General features: G+C 38.2%; 1 non-coding gene across 1 annotated transcript; it reads left to right on the top strand.

The window, feature by feature from the left end:
- Nucleotides 1-1,330: 1,330 nt before the first annotated feature.
- LOC141603167 (small nucleolar RNA R71) lies at nt 1,331-1,437 on the top strand. The gene has a single exon (XR_012525061.1). It is a non-coding gene; the product is annotated as a small nucleolar RNA R71 (small nucleolar RNA).
- Nucleotides 1,438-6,000: the final 4,563 nt, after the last annotated feature.

Here is a 6,000-nt window from a genome sequence, read left to right as displayed (position 1 = left end):
GGCCTTGTTAATCGTGGTGTCGCCAATGGTACACGGTATTGAGAAGCTTCCCGGATCTTTAAGTTTCGGAGGTGAACTCCCTTGAAGGATTGCACTACTCACCTTAGTGAAGGCGATAGTCTCAAGTTTCCGGATCGACTTCTTTTTCGTAAGGATGTCCTTCATGTACTTCGCATAGGCCGGCACGTGATTGATTAATTCCGTAAAAGGAATCGAGACTTCCAAGTTCTTGACAATTTCCATAAATTTCCCAAGTTGGTCATCAAATTTGGGCTTAGCTTGACGACTTGGAAAAGGAAGTCTAATCACAATGGGCTCCTTCTCCTTGGCCTTGTCTTCACTTTTCTTTGAAACTTCTTCTTTTGTTAGTTCTCCTTCCTTGGAGTTTTGCACAACTTCTTCTTTGTCACTAGCTTCCACAACTTCATTCTCAACTTGCTTCTTTGGTCCTTCATATCTCGTACCACTCCTCAAGTGAATGGCACTAACCGTTTCATGTCTTGGGGGATTACTTTGAGGTGGTAATTGCCCCTTTTATCTTTGAGAACTCGAAGATGCTAGTTGGGTCAATTGAGTTTCCAACATTTTTGTGTGGGCTAGGACGTTGTTGATGGTGATGTCCTTTGCTTGACTATCCTTTTGCATTTGAGTGAAAAACTCTTGTTGATTCTTTTGCATTTGGAGGACCGCTTTTTGAACATCAAAACCTTGGTCATTTTTTTGATTGTATGGAGTTTGGTTTTGTAACCTTGGTTTTGGTTGAAAAAGGGTCTTTGGTTTTGGTTTCTCATGGGAGGTGGGGTGTATGTTGGTTGAGGGTTTTGAACATTTTGGTTTTTGTATGAGAGATTTGGGTGGAATTTGGTGTTTTCATTGTAATAATTAGAATAAGGGGTACCACTCTTGTATGCTTGAAAAGCATTCACTTGTTCCCCTACATTCACTTTGGTCATGTCCCAAAGTTCCACAATTCTCACATATCCCACTTGGGATTGATGAAGATGCCGCCATGGCATTGACATGTTGCTTTGGTGATTTTGAGGCTTCTTCAAGTCTAGCCATAGCTTTTTCGAACTTCAAGTTGATGGTATCAATGTGAGCACTAAGTTGAGCACCCAATTAAGTAATAGATTCCACTTCATGCTTTCCTCCTCTAGTAGCCTTGCGAGGTCTACTATATTGTGAGTTATGGACCGCCATTTCCTCAATTTTGTTCCAAGTTTGATTGTCGTCAACTTCGATGAACATACCATTTGATCCCATGTTGAGAATGTTTCTTGAGTCTTCATAAAGACCGTTGCAAAATTGTTGAACCAAGAACCACTCGCTAAGTCCATGGTGAGGACATAAGCGACAAATTCCCTTGAACCTCTCCCAAGCTTCATACAAAGATTCTTCATCCCTTTTCTTAAAACCCGTAATTTGAGCTCTTAGCATGTTAGCCTTTTCCGGAGGGTAGAATTTTTTGTAGAAAGCTAGAGCCAACTTCTTCCAAGAGTCAATTACAAGAGTAGCCTTATCAAGGCTCTTCAACCATTGTTTTGCGATGCCAATTATAGAAAAAGGGAATAAGACCCTTCGAATTTAGTCTTGAGTTACACCGGTTTGTGAAATCACATCACAATAGTCACAAAAAGTCTCCATGTGAGAATGAGGGTCTTCACTAGGCATCCCTCCAAATTGGCTTCTTTCGACTAATTGGATAAATGCGGATTTGGCAATGAAGTTTCCGGCTAAGTGTTATGGCGTGGGAGTCCCATTGGGTAGGTCCTCCTCAGTTGGTACGGAATGTGATGAAAGTTTAGGCATTGTGGTTTGATTTTGTGTTGGGTTCTCCTCACCTTCTCTTGCAAAAGGGTTGACGAACTCAATAGTGTTTGGTTGAATATCTACAACCTCACCAATACCTCTCAAAGTACCTCTAGCAAGTCTTCTATTGTTTGTCAAAGTCCTTTCAATTTCGTGATCAATGGGTAACAAGTTACCTTGTGATCTTCTAGACATGCAAAATATCAAACAACTCGAAAATAATTAGAACAAACCTTGAGAAGTTTTACTTCCCCAAGGCAAAGAAAGACACAACTAATAACAATCTAAGAAAATCTAAATCAAGTTAACACCGTCCCCGGCAACGGCGCCATTTTTGGTCGGACTCACTTGGAGCTTAATTTTAGGTTACTTGCCGTTAGGAGCACCTAAACCAAAAAAATATTTATATCTCCACAAACAACTATACTATTAGTAAAGAGGTAAGTAAAGGGGATCCCAAGGGACGGGTATTGAAGTAAGATTTTCGATTGCAAGTAGCGGTGTCTAGGGGTGTCACAATTTGGGGTTTGAAGTATAAGATCAATAAACTAAATAGCAATAAAAGTAAACAAGCAAGATGATTAAAAAGGGATGTAAACAATTGATAAAAGGCACTAGGGTGTCATGGGTTCATAGGGGATTCATGGGAATTGATCATACAAACGTATTCTCAGATTATAAGCAAGCAATTATTGTTGTGATGGATCGAGTTGGTTTATATCTTACAATCCTAGGAAGGTCTGGGTCGCGGAGCCGAATCGATTAGATTATACAACACCTACAAGTCAACTTAATCCTCCCTACTCAACTATATGCATGGTCTAATGAGACTCAAGTTGGTTTATGTCTTACAAGTCTCATTGAAAAGGTAAGTGATGGGTAAAAAATGCAAGGATTCATAGGCTCGCATTTCATCAAACATAACATGTGCATAATTTGAGATCACAACAACCAAGCAAATAAATTATAAAAACATATTAAATTAAGCATGAATCATCCCCCATGTTGGTTTCCCCTAATTATCCATTAACCCTAGTTAAAGAAACTACTCACTCATCATCATGGTAAACATGCTAGCAAGGTTGTCAATCATACCAACAAAGCAAAACATGATGAACAAATGAAGATGATTAACAATAATTAAAAAGGGATTAAGAGAATTATACCTACTAATGATTCCAATAATAAAGCAAAGAATAATAGAAGTACTTGAATGATTGGAAGGTTGTCAATCTCCCAATAATAACCCAAATAATCTTCAATTACCCAAAATAAAAGATGAACAAAAGAGAGATTAAGGAAATGAGATTTGTATTAAGACTTGATTAAAAGTTGACTACAAGATTAAGAAGAGATTAGAATGATATAAACTACACTAGAGATTGATAAGAAGAACATGATTATCTAATTAGACTAATGGGGTATTTATAGTGGGGATTAGGTACACAAATTAGGGTTTACTAAGGGCTTAAACGATGATTAAGTCCTTGAGGAATCGCTCCTCTCAAAAGAGATGCCGGTCTCCTTTTTGTCGGTCTTTCCGAAATATGCACATCCTTCATGACACAAGAAGAAAAGGAAAGTTGCTGTAACACAATCCGAGCGTCCAAGGCAACGGGACGAGCGGATTGCCTGGCTGCTGGACGAGCGGATTCCTTGGCCGGACGCTCGGATTCTGGCCGTCTTGGACGAGCGTCCCGAGGGTCAAGCCGCTCGGATTCTGGATCAGTTTTCTTCTTTTCTTCCTCCTTCTTCCAACAATCCTCGGGGATCTTGTTGGGGATGCAAGGATCTTTCCTCATCATTGCCCATCTACTATAATATGTACAAAGGCCTTCTAGTCTTGTCTTCTCTTTGATGCTTGGTCATTGAATTCAATCAATTTAGCTCTATTTTGCCATGAAAATGCAAGGTTTTGCACTCCTTTCCTACCAAGGGAACAAAACCTCAAAGAATATGCAAAACAAAGGACTAAAGATAATAAATGACCTAAATATGCACTAAAAAGCATGGGAACAAGGCTAATTCGAGGACTAAATACGCTCAAATAATGGTCACATCAGTATTTTACTCAGTTCACTGATACGCGGCGTACCGAGAGGCACATACTGTCTTACACAATAACCAATCCAACTCGCAAAATACCTGGCATTCTCACCATATGGCAGCCCCGTATCTTTCTCCCACTATAAAGGATTAGGTATTTTTGAATTTATTGCTTCTAGAGAAACCCTGTGGCGCATTCGACCCGCAGTGTGTTGCAAAGTATTCTCATCACCTGAGTCGTCGCCTGACGCATTTCCATTGGTTTGTTTTCTGCTTTTTGACCATATCTAGAGCAGAAATTAATAAACAAATAATAACAGTGCATACTTATAATAACAAACAAATCTCTAGAGAGGAGGGTTTATTAGTTCTTTAAAGAGGAGAATCCGGTTTGATCTGGCGACGGCAATGGCAATGATCATGATGATTGCGACGACGATGGGGTAGGCTGATGGTTGAGGGGAAGCTCAATGTTTGAGGATATTATGTGGGGCAGAGGATACTCAAAGTATATATGTGAATAATATAACACTTGCAAGACCTTGTTTATTGGAAAGTAATAAACACGGTATAAGAAAAACCGTTGTATTTTGTTTCCAAACAGACAACGGTTTTGTTTGAAACCGTAATTGATTAGTACTATCTACAATGGGTTAGAAATAACCGTTGTCTGTAATATTTTCATTTTGTTTGATTTTTTCGCCAAGAAATAAAGCATCATTTTTATATATATAACAACGGCCTGAACCGTTATAACAGTATACGTCATGAACAACGGTTTGGGTATAACCGTTTTATTTTATATTTCATTGTGTTTGATTTTACCGCCAAGAAATAAAGCATCATTTGGTATATGCCAGCTAATTTCAATATGTTTCTCAGAAAATCTTGCTTATTTCCATTTATTTAAAGGATTACAAGTTTACATATAAAGAGTACAAACTACCACCATACATAATAAACTAGGTAAATAACAATTAAAAGAAGAAATTTGACAATTAACTTAAGCCATGCCGTATTATTTTTGAGTTCTACGATATCCATGGTTAACTTCTTGCATTCTTATTTTGCCTTCAATATTTCACTGTCATTTCCCCGCTTAATGAGAGAGAGAGAGAGAGAGAGAGAGAGAGAGAGAGAGAAAGAAGGTTATTTAAAATATGTTATTCGGCAATTACATAATTTAACACGGTTCCTATAAGAACCATTGTAATTATCTTATTAATATCTTCCAATTTCCATTTATTTTTAGAGGTGTTTATATTCTAACACGGTTCTTATGTACTACCGTTGTCATTATATTATATGTTATTGTTTCATTCATTTGTCTGTTCGCAAGTTATTTAAAATCTACGTTAATAATTATTTGCATGTAATAAAGAGTAGAACTATATATTAAAACTCGCATATTATACAATGGCGGAAAAAAAATAGTACAACAAGGGGAAAAAAAGGAAACACAATAAAAAATAAAAAACCACAAAAACAAATAGCTAACTAATTAGTATATTAATTAAACACCCTAACAGCAGCTTGACCAGGTGGTGGGTACTGAGGATAAACTTGATTATAAATCAAGCTTACTACATCGGCATCAAGACGGTGATCAAAATGAGGCACTTCTTCGTCTTCCCATGATTTCGGTACATTAATAAACCTGTACGATATGAACCTTCTCATCAGATGAGCGTCCTCAGCAGTGGCAACCCATAAGTAAGGCCCAGTGTGTACATAACGATCCTTAGGGTCGTCGCCATAAAAGTCACTTTTGCTCCTTTGATGTTCACGTGATGCATACCTTGCAGAGAGTTGTTTTGCTTGGCGAAAATCGCCAAGACCATCCCCTCGAAACACGATCACAGCATATCCAAGAAACCCACGACCAGAAATCCAAGCCGGGTGGATTGCCTTAACATTTGAAAACACATTCTCAATGAGGATGTCCCTCAATGGGTTAAGAGACTTAGAAGCTGGCTTCCCATCAACATCGCGTATGACTGGGAGATTGTGAATTATGCACGTAATCGGGTTGATATAGCGGGTTACCGATTTGCTGAGGAGGTGCGACCGCGGATGATGAAGATGACGACATTCTTTTAACTATGATATGTATGTATATGTATATTGTTTAAAAAGTGAAGTAGA

The sequence above is a fragment of the Silene latifolia genome, chromosome 9 (genome assembly GCF_048544455.1).
Source record: "Silene latifolia isolate original U9 population chromosome 9, ASM4854445v1, whole genome shotgun sequence".
In the NCBI taxonomy this organism is placed as follows: Eukaryota; Viridiplantae; Streptophyta; class Magnoliopsida; order Caryophyllales; family Caryophyllaceae; genus Silene; species Silene latifolia.
Note: the sequence above shows the minus strand (reverse complement) of the source record. Positions and strands in the feature narration are given on the sequence as shown.